This window comes from Vigna unguiculata, chromosome 4 (assembly GCF_004118075.2).
Source record: "Vigna unguiculata cultivar IT97K-499-35 chromosome 4, ASM411807v1, whole genome shotgun sequence".
In the NCBI taxonomy this organism is placed as follows: Eukaryota; Viridiplantae; Streptophyta; class Magnoliopsida; order Fabales; family Fabaceae; genus Vigna; species Vigna unguiculata.
The window spans coordinates 22269447-22295795 of NC_040282.1; the positions used below are offsets into that span (position 1 = coordinate 22269447).

General features: G+C 33.3%; 1 non-coding gene across 1 annotated transcript; it reads left to right on the forward strand.

Annotated features, from left to right (window-relative positions):
- The first annotated feature begins 7123 nt into the window (after positions 1-7123).
- Positions 7124-7207, forward strand: TRNAL-CAA. The gene has a single exon. It is a non-coding gene; the product is annotated as a tRNA-Leu (tRNA).
- Positions 7208-26349: the final 19142 nt, after the last annotated feature.

Consider the following 26349-nt stretch of genomic DNA (forward strand, 5'->3'; position numbering starts at 1 on the left):
CCACCACTAGTATGCTTCTAATCTGCTCAGTTGTACTCTTCTTCTCTCTTTGAGCCACAATCATGAAACAAGTAGCTCTAGCTTCTACCTCCTTCACCGCCTTCACAATAAAAAAACATAACAACCCATGAACAGACAACAAACAAGAATGCTGCACCAGGTTACGTGACTGGGTTGCCTTGGTAGTCGTCAAGGCGAACACACGCCCTGGTGCTCTGGGCCAATCCCCAACAGTTTTCTTGGCTGACGCACCTCAAGCTAGTTTCTTGTTAGGATAGTGACATGCGTAGTGTCTAGTCTGATCACATACATAGCACTTGCCAGTGCTAGAGCCTCCTCTAGAACTGCCAAAGGGTTTTGGGTTGTCCCTCCTGTTGACATGAGAAGCCAAGGTGATTTGCTTCTTGAAGATTTGATGAAGATTGAATAAAGCTCTTTTGAACTATCTTGAAGCCATTAACATTGGAATGAAGCCTACATTGGTGAAGGAAAGGAAATTTGATGATATTCATGTTGATCAATGCTAGAACGTGTGCTCTCCACATTGTTACATCATTAAGAAAGTGTATTTGATGTTTGTAATTCATATTGTAGACCTTGTACCATTAATTAGATGTATTTAGTCTTAGGTGTGTGTTTTCAGCAGGTTAAAATGTTTCTTTCAGTCTGTTGAATGGGTTTTCAATAGGTTAAACGGTTGACTGTAGTAGTCTTAAACTGCAACAAATTCAATCAATTGATTTAGTTTTTAATCGACCAATTTCACTTAAGTCAAGTGAAATCAACCGATTGATTTGGAAATCAACCTATTGAATTTCGTAACAATTTGACTATAAAAGCTGTGATTTTTGAAAGAGAGGTAAGTTGATCATTTTAGAGCGCGAATTTGTTCTGGAAACTTGTGGAAACTATCTCCGTCATGATCATACAGTTTGCAGCAGTTGAAGATTGATCTTGGATCAATTCTTGGAGCTTTTTGCTTGGTTTGAAGCTTGGAGAAAGTGGTTTGTGGTAGGCTGAGTTGTCCTACCACTGAGGTTTGATCTTTCTCAAGCTTTATGTGTGTGCTTGGTGGGTTTCCAAGTCTGCAAGAGGGTTCTTGTTGTGCTGGTGTGATTCTTGTGTGATTCAAGAGTCTTTTGTGGTGTTTTTGCATATTGTGTAAGGGTGGATACTTTGTAAATCTTTTGAAATAGTGCAAAGTCAAGCTCAGGTTGTCTTCACAAACTGGATGTAGCTCAGGTTTGAGTAAACCAGTACAAAAATCTCGTGGTCTCCTCCTTTCTCTAATCTTTCTCTCTTGCATTTTCATTTTAAAGGTTAAAGAACTTTTGCTTTAATAATCTTTTTCATGATCTTACATGTTTTTCGTGACATATGCAACATTGAGCATGTTTGTATAATCATTTAGAACCTGTCACTAACACTAAAAAGCCTTTTAACGTCCGATATTTTCGACCTTTGACGTTTACCCAAACACCGACGTCGTACTGGTTGCTATAAGGGGAAAAACGAATCTTAGCTGGTGGTTAAGCATCTGATGTTAATAATCGTTAAAATATGTCTTAATTATGACTAAGATGAGGGAATGGAGATGATTATGGTGTAATTCCAAATTAGGGTTTGAGTAATTGGGAATTGAAATAGAAATAATTAGTTCCATGATAATTAATAAGTGTGTGCCATTAATCGAATTAAGATTGGATGAACTGGTGAAAAGAGGATGATGTTGACCCTTGAGTAGCAGGTGCAGAGATTTTGGGTTCTTTTCCAAAAAGGTATGCACCGCCTGGTGGCACGAGTTCTGCCGCCAGGCGCCATTGCAGTACAGATAGGTATTGTGTGGTGGCGAGGTGCAATATAGAGTTGGGAAAATTTGTGCATAAAATTGATCATGAGAGAAGATTTGGGAATTTGTAGATTGAGTTAGTGGCTTTATATGTATGGATTATTAGAGAGGAATGATGCAAAGTGTGGTTAGATAAGAGAAAAAGGCTGGAATATAATAATTAGGCCGGACAATGTCACTAGGAAATGACTTGGAAGGAATTGACTTTAGGTTAATCCATACGAGAGGACTGGCTTGGAATTGAGACGAAATGAAGTTATGGCAAAAATCTTATGGCAAAGTACAATTAGTGCCAAGATGACAGGGGTATGGATTTTAAGTTGCTGGAATTATACAGCTATTGGTAGTCCTAGCTTACGATAAGTCTGAATATAAGTTGGAATCCAAAGAGTAATGATATGATTTTTATAGGTAGTGGGTACAATAGCTAAAGTAGTGCAATATGAACCATGGTGAGTTGGGAGATTACCTAGTTGTGCTTAAGGTTAAGGGTGATGAATTGGGGAGTGTGGAACTTGGTTAAGAGTGTGCCAAACCAGTAAACCACGCATTACTGGTGCAGCACCTAGCGGCAGATTTGGAACCGCCAAGAGATAGGTATAGTTTTAGAGAGCAACAACGAGGTGTGGCGCTTGGTGATAATGGTTGATCCGTCAGGCGATAACTGCAGGACAGTGGGCTACAAGGCACTTGGCGCCTGGCGGCACGTGTCCCCCGCTAAGCGATCTAGAAGCGTGTAGCTCTTGACGACTCGTGAGCAGTGCCTGGTGATACTGCTACAGCAGAGATTGTGTTGCTTGTTTTGGATGTGCATGGTCTACAAGGTTTTGATGATATCTCGAAGATCGACTTGCTGGTGTTCCTTGAGTTGTGGCTCGGGACGTATCTCTTGAGTTGTGGCTGGGGATAAGGGTTAAGCATGTGACATTCCTTGAGTTGTGGCTCAGAATGACATCTCTTGAGTTGTGGCTCAGGATGGCGGATGAACACGAGGAACTTTTGAGTTGTGGCTCGGGATGGCGGATGAACACGAGGAACTCTTAAGTTGTGGCTCGGGTTGACGAGTGTTGCTAGTGTGTGTGCACGTTGTGGCGTGTACAGATGGGTCCTGTTAGATTGCCCTCCTTAGTATTAAGTTGACAAGTTTGGTAGTCTTGGGACGTTACGAATGTTATTCGTATTAGGAACTCCACCTGGCGTTACGGAGAGTGGTCTGTAACATGGTTTCCCACACGTGCTCTACCAGTTGTGGCTGGTAGGTGTGGAAGCAAGACATCTCGAGGTATTTGTCAGAAGACGTAGAACACGAGTAACATGGTGGTAGCCATGTGATGTGAAATCAAAGGATAGGAATTCCATTGGTGTACTTGTGTGATTTATCTGGTGTATATATGGGTAATGATAAATGTTTGTGTAATTGTAAGCTCACCCTATCTACTTGTGTTTGGCGATGATCGTGTATGCAATACATGGGAGCAAATAATGTTGCAGGTGCATCTGGTGAGGCATAGAGCCGGAGCATGGCTAGTCTTTGGAGAAGAACTTTTATCAGAGTTTTTATGTTTTATGATTTTAAATAAATTGTGATAGTTTATATCACTAGACTTTGATGATTGTAATGAAGTTTATAACTATGGTTTAAAAGTTTATTCTATGATGAATGAGAGTTTTAAATTTTTCCTCATTTTTGGGAAATGATATTTTAATAAATGAAGTTTATTTATTATTTCTTTATTTTATTATTTAAATCCGTAATATCCAGTCGGGATGTTACATCAAGACTCACTCCACTATTTTGCATTATGTTTTTTTCATCCAAAGACTCCGTATTGAATGTGCAATTCTTAATTTCATAACTTGTACAACTTACAACATCAAAACTTCAATCCATTTTCTACCCATATCAAAGTCTTAGAAGATTGTGAATCTTTCAAAACCTCATATTTAAACCCAAGCATGAATGTTATGTTATACTCCATCAACTGCCATTTCTCTTATTGTCTCGGATGCTTTGTCTTTACAATGCCTTTGGTGTAGATAAGTAAGGGATCAGCTCATCAGTTGTTTAATATGTATAGATATTCTTGCAATAGTTCTGCGCAATCTTTGGTTACCACATTCACACCCTAGATGTTGTTACTTATAGAACACTTGTTCAACCATATTTGGGAGGAACTCCTATTGGATTTGCTTTTGTCATGTAATCTGAACAAAACTCGATACTTTCTTCAGCAATATACCATCATATCATTGAAGTTTCTGCATGATATTGATTTTTCACGTACCCTTTCAAAATCTTCATATAACGGTTAATAGTAAACATCCATCTTAGGTATACTTGTCCACATAACTTGATTTCTCTTACCAAATGAACAAGAAAATGAACCATAACGTCAAAAAAGGATGGAGGGAAAAATATCTCTAGTTGACACAAGATGATAACAATCTCGCTTTAAAGGTCATCTAAGTTTATAGGATCAATGACTTTACTACAAATTAAAGAGAAAAGTGAACACAAATGAGTTATTGTTTATCGAACATTTTTGGGTAAAATTCCACGAATAGCCACCACTAACAAGTGTTGCATTAAGATGTGACAATCGTGAGACTTCAGGTCAACAAGCTTCAAGTCCTACATTGATATTAAACTCTTAATATTTGAAGAGTGTCCTTGTGGTACCTTAACACTCTTTAGACAAAGGCAAAACTGTATCTTTTATTGTCTAGACACAATGTAAAATGCGGGGGGCAAATAAGTACGCTTACCAACCTACCTTGGTGCCAAGTCTTCGTGGATATTCATTTCAAGCAAATCCAACTGAGCATTTACTCCATCTTTTGTTTTTCCCTAAATGTTAAATAGTGAACCGAAAATCTATCACACACATTCTTCTCCACATGCATTATATCTATGCAGTGTCTAACCTCTAACTTTGACCAATATGGAAGATAAAAGAATATTGATTTTTTTTCTTCCAAGGGCTCGTTGCAGATGATTTCTTGGGGGTTTTCCCAAATACATTATGTATTTTATTAACTTTTTCATTCAATGCAGTTGATGCATCATCATTTTTTTCATGTCCATTAAATGTTGTTTTTAACCTTCGATAAGGATGATTTGATTGCAAAAATCTTCGATGGCGCGTATATATTTTCTTCCTTCCGTATTTCAATTGATGACCTGAAGCATTTTCTTCACATATAGGACATGCTTTATGGTCTTTGACATTGTACCCTAACAAATTATCGTAAGTTGGAAAGCCATTAATGGTGCAAAATAACATTGCACGCATTATAAAAGTCTTAGAAGCAAAAACATCAAATGTTTCAACCCCATCCATCCACAACATCTTCAAGTCTTCGACTAATGGGATGAGATAAGCATTTATGTCATTTCCATGTTGTCTTGGACCAGATATCATCATAGACAACATCATATATTATCTCTTCATGCAAAGTCTAGGAGACAAGTTGTAAATAAATAATATAATAGGCCAGTAGCTGTGGTTGGTACTTAAATTACCAAATGGATTTATTCCATCGGTAGCTAAACCAAAACGAATATTTTTACATTCTTCATCGAATTAGGGAAAATCATGATCAATATTTTTTCATTGCATTGAATCAGCTGGATGACGAATCAATCCGTCACATCTTCTCTAATCTACATGCCATCGAAGGTTTTTAGCGTCTTTTGGATTCACAAACAAATGCTTAAGTCTAGGCATGATTGAAAGGTACCATACTACTTTCAAAGCGGGTCCATTCTTTTCTAACCTACCTTTATCTTCATTGTTGATTTTCTCATTGTACCATGATAAGTCACACTTTGGATACTTTTTCAATCCTTCAAATTATATCCTATACAATATGCAATCGTTAGGACACACATGTATCCTTTTATACTCCTTGCCCTTTGGACAAATAATTAAAATAGTTTCTAATATATTTTACTAAGTTTTAGTTAATAATTAATTTTAGTTACATAAACATATGTATTAAGATATAAACCTTTGTATTAACAGGTATTAATATGTTGATTTTGGTGTATTGAAGTATGATATATATACGATGTTGGTTTTGTTGAGAAATGAATAACTATGTTTGTCTTCAATATGATTTTTGAAATATAAATCTTGCTCATGTTCTTTAGGATTTTGTAATTTTCTTAAGCAGTTTGGTTCAAAATCAATGTAATTCGGTACAAAAATAGTACAATTCGGTTAAAAAATAGTGCAGTTGGTTCAAAATCAGTGCAATTCGGTTCAAAAAATAGTGCAATTTAGTTTAAAATTAGTAAAATTCGGTTCAAAATTAGTACAATTTGGTTCAAAAATATTACAATTCAGTTCAAAAATAGTACATTTGGTTCAAAATTAGTCCAATTCGATTGAAAAATAATACATTTTGGTTCAAAATCAAAGCAATTTGGTTAAAAAATGATTAAAAAATATTGTAGTTAAGTTAAAAAATAGTGCAGTTCAGTTCAAGAATAATGCAGTTCATAAAACATATATGTTCATAACAATTCAGTTCATATTATAGTGCATTGCATTTCAATGCAGTTCAGTTCAGTTTGTCAGAAAAAAAATAGTTCAGTTTAGTTTGTTTGAACTGTTTTTCAGTTAAGTGTAGTTCAAACGAACTGTTTTTTAGTACAGTGCAATTTTTAATGGTTCAGTGTAGTTCAATACATTTTGTCCAACCCTACTCAAAAAAATCAAACCCGTGACTTAAACTTATCCAAAAACGTAGCAAAGCAACATATTTTTCTTCATTGACTTACAAACCTTTAACGTATCAACAGGATTGCCAAGCTAGGTCGTGATAGCTTGTAATCCTAACGTGAATGTTAAGGTGGTGGAACTTGTAATATTAGTCTGTGTGGTGCGCTAAATGACTATTTTCTTCTACTTCAAACGGAGTCATATCCCTTATGTAACCAACCCAAGAGAGTGTAGAAGGAATTTAAGCATTAGCATCACTTTGATTGCACCATCATTGGTCTCAAAGATAATAGTGTTTGATATTAAACCTTCACCCTTTTTTATATTCAAATCTCAATATAGTTAATCTAATTTTTTGAGGCAAACAAATCCAAGGCTAGTTTTACTTAAGCTACAAGAATTTAAAGAATTTTGAGAGAGATGTGGATAAATCAAAGTGGACTTTAATGTCATTTCATAAATTATTTTGATTAACATGTACTTTCTCACTGGCTTCACTAAATCTGTATAAATGTATTTTCAGAAAGTCATTCTAGTAATTAGCAATGTCAGGATGGCCGAGTGGTCTAAGGCGTCAGACTCAAGTTCTGGTCCTTGAAAGAGGGCGTGGGTTCAAATCCCACTTTTGACAATTTTGTTATTTGTTTATTAAATTTTTGTTGCTTGTAATATTTTGTTTTCTTTTCTATACTCTTTCTAATTTATAAAATATTATATAGTTCTGTTATTTGTTTATTAAACTTTTGTTGCTTGTAATATTTTGTTTTCTTTTCTATACTCTTTTTAATTTATAAAATATTATTTACTTAAAACTCTTCTCTTAGTTGAAGAAGAAGCCTCATTCTCAATCATGCATTGACTCTCATGTAGTATGGTGTGCATGCAAAGGATTAAATAAACACAATGGAGAAAACATATTTGTCTGCATGTAAATTGATACGTATTACTATGATGCACCGATATTTCCATTTCAATCACGTATCCTTATCAATACTTTAGGATACTTTACCCTGATGCATATTAATAAAGTATCCTTATCAATACAATAATACTTTTGTTGACAATAATTTATAACTTTTTATATTGACAACTTTGATATATATGATTTTAATTTGGATTAACACAATAACAATCATATATTTATCATATTTTTTTAGAATAATTGTAGACTTTTCAAGTTGCATATATTACCGTATCATATTATTTTCAAAATAAATGCATCGACATTTCGGATATGTGTTGTATCCAATACATGTATCGTATTCGTGCATCATAGGGAATAACAAATAAGATGGTATCTGATTTCTAATTGTAAAGTACTTGAAGGTATCCTCTTCACTTCTCTTCTGATGGGGAAGAAGAGAAAGGTACATGAATGATGAAGGATTATGTTGTTCCTTTTTAAGATTATTGAATATGGTGTGAGTTGATTACGAAAGCTAAGTGAAATCCCCATTGGACATTAAGATAGCAAGCTATCTAGATGTGAAAGTTCCTTTCACAAAGCTCAAAATAGGAAGATGATGGATTGATTCAAAATGAAAAGGAAATGGAAAGCACATAAATCATAGAAAACCAAGAACAATTAAAGGAAGAAGCAAACATAAAATGGAAAGGAAAGAAATGGTAAAAATGTGAGAAACACGCCACTACAAGGCTAGGCTAGAAGCCATGGCAACGTTGAAGACGAGTGGATGTGTGCCGCCACTTGCTATGCAAGATAAGGCTTAAAAGTAACCACTCCCAAGGGAGGAAACTTTCACAAATGGTTGAGACACAAGAGTGTTTTTACTTCAAAATGTTCAACCCTTTTACATGTCTAGGAGCACCCCTTTCACAAATGGTTGAGACACAAGAGTGCCTTTTACTTTATGCTTTATGTCTTTGCTTTACTCTCTCCTCCACATCATTTATGCTCCCCAATCACCATGCACCACCTAGCATTGCTTTCTTACTCCTAATTAACCTACAAAGCAAATAAACATAGATTAGCATGTTGCCTTAAGTCAAGTCAACTATAGTCAACATGTCAAACCTAGTCAAAGGTCAACAAGTCAACTAAAGTTAATTCAACTAAGTCAAAAATAACAAACACAAATGAAAGGGATGAAGGATTAGCGAACTTCTTTCTAAACATGCTTAGTCTTCTTAAGAATGTGCCTCCATCCTTGGTTGGGGTCAATCCTTCATCAATGAATAATACGTATTGTGCTCACAGATGGGGACAATAACCCTATATGTACCTTTTGTCAATTACTTACTTAAATTTCAATATTTCTAATTTGGCCTCTTCAACAAATTAGAATATTGTTGGTATCTTCACATTTAATATATCATGACACACATACACACACACACACACACACACACACACACATATATATATATATATATATATATATATATATATATATATGTTAGTTTTGAAATGGTTGAAATGCCAAGAAGATGGGGGGTTGAATTGGCTAGTTAAAAATTTAGGCTATCTTTGAAATCTAAAAACCACCTTTAATTAAATAAATTAGATCACCAAGTTAGGATGCAAACAGTACTGAACTGTACACTTTCAATCGATCAAAAACAGAGTTAATCGATTGATTTTACTAAACAGATTATGTTCTGGTATAATCAACTGATTGAAATAGGAAAACAGTCGACTGAAATACTGGGAAAATGCAGAAATGCAAATTCTAGTTTTAAACCAATAACAATGCACAAGATTGATCAAGACAGGTTCCGAATGATTATGTAAACATACTCAATGCTATAGATGTCATGAAAACATGCAAGAAAATGAAAAAGATGATTAAAACACAAGTTCTTGAAACTTTAAAATGAAAATGCAAGAGAGAAAGGTTAGTGATATCCCTGTCGTTAGGCAATCAAATTACCACTACTTAACTTTAGCAACTTCAGTATTGCCAAGTTAGTAGTGAACAAAATAGTTAGGGTTAAGATAACCCTGAGTCGTCTCACAACGAATACGGAATTGATCTCAAATATTTGATTCTTAAAAATGCAATTAAAACTAGCAACTATAAAAATAAGGGGTTTTGATATGCAAAGAAAATGACACGGAAGATTGTAAACACAGTAATAGTAAATAGGTCAATTCCACTGCTTTTTCTAAATAAGATTCTTCATTGGTTATCTAGAGATTATTGTTAAATTAATTATTGTTTTTGATTTACAAATCAATCAATGTAAAGACTCAATTCATTTGCTGGCATCCTTACTTTTAATCAAAGTACAGTCTCAATTAAAAGTGAGAATTGTTAGATTGTCCATAGTAAATTCAATCAAAGTACAGTCTCAATTAATTTTATTATGCCTAATCATGTTTATTCCTTTGTTTCTTCACCGAATAGAAAACTTAATTAATCAAAGTAAAGTCTTGACTAATTTTAGTTAAAGTAATTACCTCTAATCAAAGTAAAGTCTCAATTATTGGCAAAAACTTATTTAATCAAATGAAAGTTTCTAAATAAAATCAAAGTAAAGTCTCAATTTAATTTAAAAACCTTTTAACTCATATGATTAGCATGCATGTAGATTTAAAATCATTATTTTCTATTCGATTAAGAAGCAAAGGACATAGATAAACAAAAACCACAACAATAATCAAAATAACAAACACATAAATTCATCTAAGCTCAAAATCGAGTTAAGAAATTACAGTGGAATCAACCTTTAAAGCTTAGCCCTCCATGGCTTTGATGGAATACATGATAATATATGATGAAGGAAAGAAAATAAAAGAAAAGAGAGAATGAGAGATGTGATGGATGATGGTGTCTGCCAAAACCAAAGAGTTCTAAGTGTCTGATGTCAGTTGTTTCTGCTCCCTTAAGTCTCTTTATATAGGCTTCAACTAGACTTTGGGCTTTATTTGTCAGTTGCTAAAATCTTTTATTTTTATTTAATTAATTAGCAACTTAATTCCTGTCCAATTTCCAATTTTGCCCCTCTTATTTAACCAGTTTTGCAGTTTTGAGCAGAGTTGACTGCTGACTTTGACCAATTGACCAATGTTGACTAGTTGACCAGTTTGACTGTTCAATAACAGCCTGACACGTGGTAGAGTGTTCTCTCTTGAGAATTAGGGTTTCACTCTCACACTCTTCTCCCTCCCTTGGCTGTGCGTGACGACGCGGCAACTCCAGCATGGTGGTGCGATGGTGTTCTCCGGCGAAGGTGATGCATCCGCTACTACAATGGTGGATCTGTGGTGATGCGTCGCTAGTTCACGATTTCCAAGTATGGCTTGCGTTCACGAGAATCTGCTGGTGCCTTCGATGGTGTGTGCGGATCTGGCTCTGCTGCAGAGAAGATGAAGTTGTCTTGCGTCTGCAATGGTTGACGCGAACTGGTGCTGTTTCGTCTTCGCAATGGTGGCAATGGCTTTCGCTGCTGTTCTGGCTCTTAGGTGCGATGAAGGATGCGTCGTGGTGGCTCGCGTTACTGCTGCTACATTTGCGTGTGGAGCTACTGCAGCTGTGAACGGAGATGGTGATTCAATGGCTGGAGATGAAGGTTGACGATGGTGTGGGCTGCAGCGTTTCTATCTCCTCACATTCGTGAATGTCCGCAGCAGTGGTGGAGAGAAGGTTCGTTGTTGTTGCTACAGATTTGCAATGGAGGCGTAGGTGTAGCTAGCTTCCATGGTGGCCCAAGGTTGGAAGATGGTGGAACTGTGGTGGCCGGAGGTTTCCGCTACAATGGATGGCATGGATGTTCGAAGATTATGCGAGGTGCGGAGATGATGGTCGCTGGTTCGCTGCTGCTGGATGCGTGGAATCGTGGTGGCTGGCGGCGAGTTTGGCGGCTAGGGTGGCGGCTGCCATGGTGATGGAAGGAAAGGAGGAAAATTAGGGTTAGGGTTTCATGTGTGAGATGGAGGAGATGATGACGTGGCAAGATCTGACTGGTCAATTTGGTGAGTGAAGGATTATGACACGTGGCTTGTTCTGGTTGGCTAATTTTAAAAGGTGGGGATTGCCACATGGCATGATCTGGTTGAGTGGAGTTTAAGTGGTAGGAAGGGTGCAACTTAGTGAAAACTAGGGGTGCAAAACAGGTTTTTGGTGATCCACTTTAGAAGGAGTGTGCAAATAAAATCTAGGGGTGCATTTAGCTCTTGATTTATTCTTTTCCAGAATTTCCTGATTTTGGACTTATTTTGTAACTTTGATTGTTTCAAATCCACACTATTAATGACCAAAAATAAATTTCAGCTACATTAACGAACGTTAGAATATCCAATAATATTTTATGCAACTAAAATCAATTTTTACGCCATTTTTACCAAACTTATTCAATAAATCCAATAATCACAAATCCTAATTAAATCAATCTTTAAGTACAGAAAATTCAATTAAATCCCCAAATTTAAATATTAAATGAGGGCAAAAATTTGAACTCATCACACACCCACACTTATTAGAGATGGTAAATAAACCCGTCCCTGTGGGTATTGCCCGAACCCGTCCCCGTTTTGACGGGGAATCCCCGCATTGACTGGGTATGGGTATGGGTGTGGGGAATCCCCGACTTTTTCAATTGGGTATGGGGATGGGTATGGGGATGTACATATACCCGCCATAATACCCGTCCCCGCCATATCTCCATTCTCGTTTAAATTATTAAAATATTCACAATTAATCAAGTAACCCCTATATATATATATTTTTTTTTTCTATTTTTTATTTCTTTTAATTATTTCATTTGTCATGAAACTCATTCTCATCTCCAATATATTTTTTATCTTATCATAACCTTTATGTAATTATGTTAAAATGATGTATGTTAATTAAAAAAAAATTATGGCTCACATTTGAATATTTATATTATTTTTTAATATTTTTATTTATTATAAATTTTTCTTTCACATGAGAATGTTTATACTCTCAATTTAAGATAATATAAAAAAAATTCTTTACTTATTATTATTATTAATTTTTGTTTAATTTGAAGAACTCTTTTGTTTCATTAAAATAATTTTCGTTATTTTTCAACCATTAATTATATGTTAATATTTGAAAAGTTTTCTTAATTCTCTAAGATATTTTTCGTCTTATCATACCTTAGTTATACATTTGATTTCCTTTGTGTGATTTTTTTCGATAGTCTCTCAAATTATTTCTAAAACACACATTTGTTAGTTTTTTAATATTTTTATTTATTTTTTTTATTTTCATCATGTAGAATAATATTTCGATATATTCTATCTAATTATTTTTTATTTTATAACTCATTATTAATCATAATGTAATTTTTTCACTTTAAATTCTGTTTGAAGTGGTTAAAATTTTATATATATATATATATATATATATATATATATATATATAATGATATTTAGGAATAGTATATGATAATTCACTACAAGAAAAACATGAAATGGTGACTGATTTAGTCAGTAACCCATATCAGTCACTATTTTTCGTCATTGGTGGTAGTAGTTGATTTATTGTCTGAATCAATGACTAAATTAGTGACCGATTCAATGATCGAATCTGTACTTGATTTAGTGACCAATTTAATTACTAATTTATATGTAATTTAATGACAAATTTTTTGGTCACTAATGATATTTCTATTTAATTTTAACCACTTCAAACATAATTTAATAATTAGTTCTGTAAGGTATTTTTCATTTTATCATACCTTAATTATACATTTGATTTCCTTTGTGCGATTTCTTTCGATAGTCTCTCAAATTATTTCTAAAACACACATTTGTTAGTCTTTTAATATTTTTATTTATTGTTTATTTTCATCATGTAGAATAATATTTCGATATATTCTATCTAATTATTTGTTATTTTATAACTCACTATTAATCATACTGTAATTTTTTCCACTTTAATTGTATAAATAACTTTTATTTACTACAATATAAAAATTTAATGTAATTGCTATGAATATTTTTTTGTCACTATCCAACATATATTGAAGTTCAAAAGATACAAAATCTATGTCAAAATTTTATTATTATGTTTATTATTTGTTCTTTGTGTCATTTTGATCAAGTGATGTATTATAACTTTTATTAGTTTATAAAAAAGAGATTCATTATAATTTAAAAAGTTGAAGTAAACAAACATTTAAATATATTTTAATTTGAATATTTGTTTTCCTTTTATTATTATGTTTATTATTTATTCTTTGTGTCATTTTGATCAAGTGATATATTATAACTTTTATTAGTGTATAAAAAAGATATTCATTAGAATTTAAAAAATTGAAGTAAACAAACATTTAAAATATATTTTAATTTAAATATTTGTTTTCCTTTTATATTTTTTTGAAATATTTTTTAATTTTATCAACTAAGTTCATCAATGTTGTAGTTTGCAAATTTAACAAATGTTTTGGTTCACATGAAATTTTATTTGGTATTCTAATATAAAATGTAAACAATTATAATTTATTTTAAGGTATTTGGCATCGAAGAAAATCCTCCTAATATTGAATATTTCATAATATTATGTTTTCTTTACCGTAATTTTTTTTCTTTTATAAAAATTAATATTGAAGTAGTTAGAACACGGGTACGGGTATGGGTACGAGATTATACCCGTTACCCGGTGGGGATGGGGATGGGAAAAAAGTTTGATACCCGTTGGGTTTGGGTATGGGGATGGGGATGAATTTTTTATGCGGGGATGGGTATGGGATAGCGAAACCCGTCCCCGCCCCGCCCCGTTGCCATCCCTAACACTTATCCTTCTGCACTCATGGGCAAAATTGAACAATTTCAAAACTTTATTCTGAGGTCTTTTATTCCATATTTTCAGTGGATTAAAGAAATGAATACAAATGGAAACAGATCAATCTTCTAGAAATCATGTTGTCATGCACATACAAATGGATAAAATTATGTTTTTCACACACGAGTTATTCTTTTGAGTTTACAAGATAATCAAATATGAAAGAGAAACACTCAAGTTAAATGTATATTTTCTCACCAAAATTCACTCGAGTGTTTTGGCTTGTGTTTTCACTCAAAATACCCATGCAAGTAAACACTCTCCATGCTTAGCAAGACTCTAATATTCACAGCTTTCAAAAAAAACATGCATTCAAAAATCATGAGGACTTTTCACAGGTTATAATGAGGCCAAGGCAAAGGTAAGATAAACTTTAGGATTTGTGTGTTTTTGAAACAGTAAGGAAGAAAGAGTTATGGAGCATAGTTTCAAAAACAATCCTTACTTTTTTTCTTTGTTTTTTTTCTCTTTTATCCTTTGTTGCTCTTTTTCATACATCAATCATTTTTCATTTCAACACTCTATCATCAACAATTATTTTCCTTTTTCCATTTTTATAACTTTGTGGGGGAAATACTCACCCCCACACTTTATTCCTCAACCAATCTCAACATAATCCACTAGCTCCTTCTTTCTCCTTAAGGTAAGGAAAAACATGGTCTTTTTCTTTTTAAGGTTTAGCAATATGCTCAAAACAAGAAAAAAAGGTTTAAGCTCAAGGGGCTACCAATGGATCAATGTCATGGTTAGCTTATTTGGCCAAGTAGCTAAAAACAAGAAATGTCTCAGTCATATCAAATCATGCATGTTCACCTAAGATGCAAAACAACAGAATCAAGCTAAACATTTGACTACCAACAAAACATGAGCAAGTCACACAAGAAAAATAGGAATGACACATGGTAGTTCATCCTTACAATAAAGCTCAAAACTCACAAGGTCAAAAACTCTTTCACAAAAGATTTATTCCAGAAACTCTCAAATCAACTCAATTAGTAAATCACATAAACAATCCATTCATAGCACATGACTTTTATTTTCCCAGAATTATGATCGTTCCAATTAGTGAATCAAATCCAAAAAAATCCAATGTCAACATGTTTTATTGAAAGCAAAAACTTTTTTTTTTGTTTTTTGTTTTTTGTTTTTTGTTTTTTTTTTAATAAAAACAAACAGAAAACAAAATTATTAAAGGAAAAACAAAACAAATAGAAAACAAAATCAGAAAAGGGGAAAATCTCCCCACACCCCCACACTTTATTCATGCATTGTGCTCAATGTATTCAATATGTATAAAATGCAAAGAAAAAGTATGAAGTGTACTTACCTCCTCAAGGTGGAAGGTATGAGGGAGAAGTCAAGTTCATCTCATCCATCGTCTTATTCAGCATATCTTGATTTTCATTGAATATCCGAAGACGATGCCCATTAACTTTAAAAGTTCTTTCTGAGGATTCTTCCTTGATCTCCACTGCTCAATAAGGAAATACTTCTGTAACAATGTATGGTCCTTCCCACGTAGAGCGCAACTTACCACTCATGTGACCAAGCTTGGATTTGTATAGTAACACCTTCTGGCCTACCTTGGAATCCTTTCTAGCCACAAGCTTTTGGTCATGGAACTTCTTGGTTTTCTCTTTGTAGAACTTTAAGTTTTCATAGGCTGCAAGCCTAATCTCCTCTAATTCTTGCAACTGAAGTTTTCGCTCATTTCCTGCTTCTTCCAAATCCAAGTTGCATGCTTTCACGACCCAATAGGCTCGATGTTCAATCTCCACAGGTAGATGACAAGCCTTTCCAAAAACCATCCTAAAAGGCGACATACCTATAGGTGCTTTGTAGGCTTTCCTGTGTGCCCAAAGTGCATCATCCAATATTGTGGCCCAATCCTTTCGACTAGGTTCACTACTTTCTCTAGTATCTTTTTAATCTCCCTGTTAGAGATCTCTAGATGCCCATTAGTTTGGGGGTGATATGGTGTAGCAATGCGATGTGTCACCCCATACTTCTTCAACATGTTCTCAAGTAGCTTATTATAGAAATGAGTCCCCTGGTCACTGATGATGGCTCGTGGTATCCCAAACGTAAAGAAAATGTTAGACCTGACAAAACTCATAACAACTAGAGAATCATTAGTCCTTGTAGCTATGGCTTCCACCCATTTGGAGACATAGTCTACAACAAGCAAATTATAAGAAAACCCAAAAGAAGGAGGAAAAGGACCCATAAAATCAATACCCCAAATATCAAATACCTCACAATATAGCATGGGTTGTTGAGGCATTTCATCCCTTCTTGTAATGGATCTGGCTGCCCTTTGGCACTGCTCACAATTTTCATATACCCTCTATGCATCTTTAAAGATAGTAGGCCAATATAATCCACAATCCAACACCTTCCTACCTGTTCTTTGTGTGCCATAATGTCCACTAAAAGGAGACGAATGACAGAACTCAAGCACATGAGGTATCTCGATATCTGGAACACACCTCCTTATTTCACTCTCACACTCTTCTCCCTCCCTTGGCTGTGCGTGATAGCGGGGCTGCTCCGGCGTGGAAGTGCGGTGGTGTTTTTCGGCGAAGGTGATGCTTCCGCTACTGCAATGGTGGATCTGTTGGTGCGTTCGGTGGTGTTTGTGGATCTGGCTCTACTGCAGAGAAGATGAAGCTGTCTTGCGTCTCAAATGGTTGACACGAACTGGTGCTGTTTCGTTTTCGCAGTGGTGGCTATATAAAGGAACTCATTTTTTTTTACACATTTACTTTTCAATTTTACCTTTAAAATATGGGTTAAAATAAAAATAAATATTTTATTAATATTATCTTTTAAGTGAATATTTGTTCAATTTAACAATTTTTTAGATTTGAATATTTTCTAAAATTTAATCATTATTGATGAAAATTAATTATAGTAAAATTATAAAAAATATTTGTATTTAATTTTATAATTATAATAATAGCAATTAATTATAATTTTATTATTTTTTATTATCATAAAAAAAGTAAATACAATGTTTTACTAGTTTATTTAAAAATTTTGGAATTAATCTTTTGGTTTATATTTTCGTTCAAAAATATCAAGTTGGTTAATCTAAATTTGGTCATGAATTTTGAAAAAAAGATGAAATTTGGTTCTTTTTCGTTAAATTTTTTGAATCATATCTTTTTCATCAAATTAAAGATGGTTTGTTTTATTGGTGTAATTTACATAATCTTAATATCAATTTTGATGAATAATCCTTGCTTAACAAAATGATTATTACATCAATTTTTACAAAATCGGAATCAAATTGAGACTGAAAAAAATAGAGGACCAAGACAATTTTGAAAAAAAAAAGCAAAAAAAAGTAATCAACATTTTGACATCCCAAAATTTTGATTGAAGATCCGCCACCGTTTATAGTGTAAATTTAAGAAAAACTTTTTATTACCAAAACAATAGTATTTATACAGAAAAATGAAGGTATTTTTTTTTTGTTAACGACATAATTTACTACGAAGAGATAAAATGTTATTAAGTTCCCAAAATTATATATCTCTAGAAAAATTAACATTTCTAAAGTTGACTGATAAATGTGGAATAAGTTGTACTCCTAACATGTACAATTGTTTTTGTAGAAATCTTCTCAGCTACCTTCGTAAATAACTGAAATATACAATCATGTTTAACTTATCTGGTAAAAGCTCAATTTATTTTAATTACTTTCTTTTCTTATATATATTTATTGTGAAATTTATTGAATCTACACAAAATTACTTTTTAAATATTTATTTATCATGTAAATATTTATACATGAATTATTTTTATTACTGAAATAAAATAAGGTTAAAGTTATTGTAATTTATCTTGAATAAGTGAATTAAAAATAATTTACGAGCATACTTATAATTTATTTCAAATATTTATACTAATACAAACATTTAATACGAAAACAATATTATTAATAAAAAAATTGAAAACACTTTTTGGTTAATTTTTTTTGTAATCTCAACTTTTTCTCATTGTAAATTATTATCACAAGTTACAAATAGGTAAATATTAGGTTGCTAACAGACCTTTCAATAATACTAATAATTATAATGCTGTCATTGACGCGATCTACTACTAAAATTTTAAATTTATTATCACAAGTTACAAATAGGTAAATATTAGGTTGCTAACAGACCTTTCAATAATACTAATAATTATAATGCTGTCATTGACGCGATCCACTACTAAAATTTTAAATTTTAACGTCAGTTTGATATGTAATTTAGTGGCGGTTTGGACCGTCACTATTCTCTTTTCCGTCAGTTAAATAACCGACACAGAACTTGGTGCCACAAAGCATCATAACGTCGGTTAATTATAACCGCCGGAATAACCGCCAGCAAAAATATTGAAGTCGATTTTAACCATCGTTAAGTAAATTTTAAAAAAATTATATTTAATACTTAGCGGCAGTTGTAACCGCCAGTAAATTCAAAAATTTAAAAGATTTAGCGGTGATTGTAACCACCTTTAAGTGAATTTAAAAAAAAAATATTTAATACTTAGTGGCAGTTGTAACCGCCAATAAGTTCAAAAGTTTAAAAGATTTAGTGGCAGTTGTAACCGCCTCTAAGTGAATTTAAAAAAATTATATTTAATCCTTAGTGGCAGTTATTTATCATAATTTTTTTAAAATAAAAAAAATTAAAAAACTTAAAATCTATTTATCAAACATCTTCAGGGTGTTCAAATAATATTTATTTACCGACATAGCAGAGAACACTTAAGTGGATAACAATTTCTAAATTAGAAAATACCAATAATGCTACTTCTTTTTGTATATTATACAACAAAATTATAAAAAATTTGAAGTCCTTCAAGACACACATTGGATTTCAAGCAGGATCAACAACAATCACACGATCTGCTCTTGTAAGTGTAAGTCCCAAATCACCAATATGAGACGTCTAGATAAATATAGGAGCTCCAACACCTTGGAAATCCTGAAATCCAAAAAACAGGTGACCTATATGACAAAAGAACATTTAAGGAATTACCAAGGTTACTGAGGGCAAAGCACTTACATAACCAATACCAATAGAATTTCTTGAGGATTTGAAAATGAGTTTTATCAAAAGAATGCAATGGTATATTTTCTCTTGATTGTTGTCTAGTATAAACCATTTCAGTATTTTAATTTCTTAATCAGTATCCACAGTTAAAGGTAACAATTCTCTTGTTACAAGTACCTGCTTAAATTCTATGTGAAAAGGAAATAAACAAATCTCGTGATTTTATAAATCTTGCTATGGTTAGACCAATCAGTAAGTCATTTTTGAAAGCCATGTTTGATTGAAGTGTTTGGGAGAACTTTGTTCTCTGCATGAAAGCCTAACTAGTCTTTTCTAAAAGAAAGCTTTCCATGAACAAGGTCTTTCCAAGCTCTGATGTTAAATTGTTTTTGCTACCGGTGTTTCCAAGTAATGAGAATCAGACACTCTTTAAAGAACAGAAAAGTTCGTTAGAATTTTTAACTAAGTGAAAATTGTCATAAAGTAAAGGTTACATAATTCTTTCATCTTGATCATTAGTGGGTAAAAAGGCAATCTTAGATAATTTTCAAATGTATAGTTACCTGTGCTACAGATGAACCAACATGTTTATCCCTGTCAGAAGCATGCTTGGGTACTTTATAAGGTGTCCCTAAAGTTAAGAAAATTTTGAAAAACAAGATATCAAAGGCCTACTGTCTCATAATAAATCTACAATGATGGAAAATTAATTAGCATACAACCACCAACCTAGAAATATGTTGTGAATAATGAGGTTTGGTACTACTATTTTATGAAAGGAATAAAAAAACACTATATAAAAGAAGATCAAGATTTGAAACATTTAAACAGTGACATACAAACTTCTCCCAGTAGTTACATGGAAAAAAAATTAAGTTTTGGTAAAAAGTATGATGATGAAACAAAAAATATAGAAAAAAATTATTGAAACTGAGATGAGCCTTAGTATTTGGCATAAAAGAAATCTTCATGGTGATAAATGACCAAATGACAATGCAATCATGTAACTCATCTATCTTGGTAATATTTAAGGAAATAAGAAAAAGTGAACAAAATTATTTGGCATCCCAATAGTTGGACTACCAAATCCTACGTCAAAAAGAGTTATCAAATAAACCATGTGGATTTTAGCAATTAAAATATAAAAGAATTGGTTCTCAAGGAAAATAATGCCAAGCTTACGTGATACATAAACACTTTCATGCACTCAATACTTGCCACAATTCACCTCATACTAAGTGCAGGCCAACTTTAACTGTCATGTTTGGATAAACTTTGGATGAGTGCCTTCATGAATTCTGATGCACCAAATGAAGAATAAAGAAATTATTGCCTTCAAAAAATTTATGTGCTCTACAACTTTAACCTCAAATTAACTCAAACTCAAACCTAAAATTCTGGTTTTTTAAGGCATCCCCTAGATTCTAATTAGGCTATATCTTAGATTTCTAGTAAGGCCTAAACCAAAATTCTAATACATACACAACATCAAAATTATATCCTAATGGTTGTTATTAAACCAATTGGATCAATTGTAAATGGGTCATTTTAGGATCACCTGTATGGTAGATGTCTAGTCTTACAAATCTAATTGAGATGTGCAATCCCAAATGTGAGGACTGTGAGTCAAAGATCATGTACTAACCAGCGATAAGACCATAATAGAACACATAAGTAAGCACAAGCTAATTTTGAGGCCCAAACTACATAAAGGAGGATCAAGTTCAAAAAATGAGATTGCATTAACATGTTGGTTTGTTATAAGAAATTTTGAATTGTTTAACAGCATATCCATGAAAGCCAGTGAAACTTAAACTCTCAAACACTTATATAACAATAGTTTTCACCTTTGATTGTAGGAATAGGGGTAAAAGATCAATCAGTAACAAACATTTTTTACATGTTTTTGCTCTTCTTTGAATATGTAAATAATCCAGAACAAAAAAACACAAGTTAGAATACTATCTTCATATCTATGAAGCACATAGGAAAATAAGTTATCGTAATCGTTTACCGTGAATAAGCGAAGAACATTGACAACAAGTACTATCGAAATTTAAACTTCTATAGACCCTTATATTGTGTGTGCACAAGTGTAAGAGATTTCGAATATATTTTAAAATTGAATTTACCTTAGGTGCCAATCTGCGTACAAAATAAGGCTCAACGATCTTTGTTTTATTGTTGGAACCTGAACCATGGGAAACAGACTTCTAAAAGGATCAAATATCGCTTCGAATCCAACTTTCAACCAAACAACATAACATGATTTCCTTAAAAAAATAACAGTTTAAGAGAGTTTAAAATTAGAAAAGCAAAGGAGATTCATACATGTGTGATTTTTCTTCTTTTGACAAATTCATTATAGCTGATCCTTTTAAACTATCACATGTCAGAATGGAGAAACTTGAAACAATATTTACATTAGGCAGGGATTGATGTGAGGAACTTGACATTGAAAAAATGCAATGAAGAAAATCAATTTGAACCAATACAAAAACTCATATCAGTGATTGAAATTAGGGTTTATGAGTATTTGAAACTTCAAAACAAAAATGAATTTGAAATGACTTCAAAGAAAAATAACTTCGGGAAGAGAAAATCATATTACAGAGAGAAGAAAATGACTTATGCGGGAAAATAACTTCCGCAGAGAGAAGATGGATTTCGAGGAGAAGAGAAAAAACTTTGAAGAAGAAGAGAAGATAAGATGCTGTCGAAGAATGCATGGCTTCCGACGAGAAAAGAAAATGTTTTGGAGGAAAATAGGAGTGCGGAGGAGAAGCAAACGTGGCTTCCGAAAATCTATGTAGGCATCTGCTCCACCTTTTGATATTACTCATCCACTGGTTTACTATCCACAATGAAAATAGTAGTAACTATCATATTAGATGATACCGTCAATTTTAAACCGACGAGAAATATCCTATAATTTTTTTTTCTTTAAATATAGCGTCGTTTCATTATTACCGACTCTATTTAACTGCCACTAAAAAATATTTTTCTTCTAGTGATCAAATTAATATTACTTATCTATAACAACTTTAGTATTGTTAAAAAAGTAGTCAACAAAATAGAAAGAGTAAAATAACCCAAAGTCGTCTCCCAAAGAATACGGAACTGATTTTTAACAAATTAGTTCTTATAAAACTATACAAAAGAGTTAGTCAAATAAAATAATATTTGAAAGAAAGAAAAAAATTGAAAAAGATAAAATAAGATAAAAATAATAATAAAGAAAAATAGGTTGATTCCACTACTTTTTCAATATAGGATTTATCATTGGTTTCCTATAGATTATTGTTATTGATTTCTTGTTTAAGACTTCAAATTAATCTATGTAATTTCTCAATTAATTTGTTGGCGTCCTTACTTTTAACCAAAATAATTTCTCAATCAAAAACAAGAACTTTGTAGATTAATCATAGTAAATTTAACCAAAGTAACTTAATTAAATATTACTAATCCTAATCATGTCCATTCTTTTACCTCTTATATCTAGTAAAAAGCTAATTAACCAAAGTAACTTCTTGATTAATTCTAATCTAAGTTTTCACATTTAATCAAAGTAACTTCTCAATTATTAAGCAAAAAGGCATACAATCATATTAAAGTTTCTAAAATTAATCAAAGTAAATTCAATCAAAGTAAGGTTCTCTGGGACGAGGCAACCCAAGAGATGACTTGGGAGATGGAGGACCTCATGAGGAAGTCTTATCCTCACCTCTTTGCTGGTAAGTTCTATTTTCGAGGACGAAAACTTTTAAAGGTGGGGGTAATGTAAGACCCGTGAAATTAATTAATTAATAAATGCGGGTAGAAAGCGCCTTTATGGCATTAATTAGTGTTTAATGTGATATGAAAAAATATTAGCTTAAATGGTTGAGAGTACTGGGTTTGTGTAAGAGGGCTTGGGTTCGAGTCTTATGTGTGCCAATTATGTGTGATTGTTTTGTTATTGATTTTTAAGGATATGTATGAGTATGTGATTGGTATTGTAAACTTATGTTGATTTGTATGTATCACCAAATGTGACTTGGCATAGTGGTTGTGCTTTGGCCTTATGAGTGGAAGGTCATGGGTTCAAACCTTGGTGGGCAAAGAATAAGCTTTATTTTTGCTAACTAGTAGTTGTGGTATGAATGTGAAGGGGTAAAGAAAAGCCTACAATGGGGTAGAAACATTGAAGAGGAATTAAAAACCCACAAAGCCCAAACTCGTTTTATTTTTAAAAACCCTCTTAAAGGCACCTATAATAGCCAAAATTTAGGTAAAGGGAAGGGTTTTGAGAAGTGAGGTTTGGGAGCGTAAAGGGGCTGAACTGAGAGGGAGTCTGTGGCACTTCATTGGCAAACCAAGGAAAACCAATCTTCTTCCCAATTTCAATCAAATTTTCAGGTTAGGGGAGCTGTATTTTGAGTATGTGAATTTTATGATGTGAACTGTAGTTTTGTGTTATTGCCATCTCGATTGGAATATGAATGTGGTGAAATTATGCATGTATAATCCGAATACTGAATGGGCAGAATGGTTATGGGCTGAAGAAGCTTTTATGCTTTGCGTGTTGGGTGCTAAGAAAATAAGGGTTTTGAGTAATGAAAAATGTGAATTGTGCTTTAATTGGGATTATTGGGATTATTTCGGGTTTGTATTATGTACACATGTTTGGTGTATGATTTTTCATTGTTGGCATGAATTGGAGTGTGGTTTCGCATGATTTTGGATGGTTTGTGTGCGTAAACAGAAGGAAACTTTGCAAGTCTCGCCCAAGCGAGGTTATCTCGTCTAAGCGAGAGTTGCAGAACCTCGTTTTTGGCTCTGCATCGCGCTTCTTGCCTAGGCGAATGGGTTCTGGTTTGACCGACAGACACTCTCGCTTAGGCGAGAGTGGCTCGCCTAAGCGAGATCGCAAGGAAGTGTGCTCATGTTGAGCGCGACTTTTCATTCAGGCGAGGAGTTTAGTGTGTTGAGCGAGTCTGGTCTCGCTCAGGCGAGACGACCTCGCCTAAGTGAGATATCGTGGTCATTGTGATGCTTTTGGGTGATTCGTAGCTCAGGCGAGACTGATTTGAATGTTTGGACGAGAGATGATCTCACCTAAGCGAGGGGATCTCGCCTAAGCGAGGGGATCTTGCCTAAGCGAGATAACGTGTTGTGGTCACTGTTTTAAGCTCGCTCAGGCGAGGTGAGCTAGCCTAAGCGAGGCTAAAGGCTTAGCCTGGGCGAGTGTCCCTAGCTTAAGCGAGTTGATGCAAGTTGCTATGTTTTACATGTCTTTGTGAGTGCATTTTGGCTATTTTATGCTAAGGATAGGATGTATTTGCATGTGGGTGGTGTTTGGGCTTGAAGGACTAAGTCCAATAGGGGTATGGGATGTGCTCGGTGGTTGGACACATGATGGGCATGGAACTAGTTGAGTTCCCGTCGGCTACTAATGGGCGAGGAGTCTTTAGTATGGTGATTGCATGTGTCAGGCGCACGATGGGCAAGGAACTGTGATGTTCCCGTCGGCTACTATTGGGCGAAGAGTCCATAGTATGGTGATTGTGTGCGTGCCAGGGTCCAAGTTATGAGGCTTGGATGTTTTTACTACAGGCAAGGAGTCTGTAGGGCAGGACTATGAGCAGGATAGGCTCATAGGGTTGGACCACGAATGAGTTAGTTTCGTGGGAGTACAGGGAAGTCCCAAGACCTAGTTCATGCATATGACTCATGAAAGACTATGAGGTCATGGTTGGGTGATTTGGAAAGTATGAGGATTTTAATTATGTATTTTTGGGTTGGGGAAACATATTTATTTCATATATCTGTTTATATTGTTATTGTGCATAGCTCACCCTATCTGTGTGTGTTTGGCGATGATCGGATAATTTGTTATTCCGGAGCAGATGATGTGACAGGTGAGCCAGAAGATGCTTAGAGACGGAGAGCATGGGCTACTTGGGATTTTGAAAGAAACTTTATAGTTTTGATTTTGATGTAAATATTTTTATGATGAATTTTAACAACATTTCTATTTCACGAGATTGTACATTCGGACTATGTATGGTTTTAAATTTCCTGCGTTCTTGGGAAATAGTTATAATCAATGCGGTATTTATTTTAATTGTAATTTTATTTATTAAAAATTAATAATATTCCTTAAGGATGTTACGGTTTTTAAGTAATAAGATCCTTTTCTAAAATTTCTATTTATATTTAAGCATTTAATCATTAAAATAATAATAGGATCTCATTATTTTAAAACACTGTTACTTTAAAAAGTAGATTTTCTATGTTCTCATGAATCTACTATGTTTTACCATTGTAAACATGTCTTAATCACTAGTGACATAAAACTTGTCTGTGGGCAGAGTAATATTATAAAGCTATTACACTACATTCACGTTGTCAATTCTTATGGACAATTTGATAAATATAATTTAATAATTCATCCTAATTAATCATACATGTGTAAATCTCACTACAAAAAAATTGATAATTAGTGGAGGTTTTTTTTGCAATCTGTGGGGGTTTTTACCCTCTGCAAATTAATTTGCAGAGGTTTTTTAAACCTCTGCGGTTAGAGTCCCCACAAACTATTTGCAGGGATTTTGGACAACCTCTGGTATCTAAATTATATTGCAGAAGTTTTTTTGTGGAGGGTTATAACCTCTTCTATTGGTGACTATTTTTGTAGAGGGTTTTAACCTCTTCTATTGGTGGCTATTATTTTGTGGAGGTTTGAAACCTCCTTTATTTCAAGCTATTTTATTGCAAAAATTTAAAACCTCCTTTATTTATTATCCATCTACATTTATAGTTTCACAATTCAATAAAATCTACTTTTAATAATTAAAATCTAATTTTAATAATGACAATTTGAAATATATAAAAGAAATTATGACACCACAAAAAATATAACAAATATTTTATTCCATGATCAACATAATAAAATAATTACATCAAAGTATCTA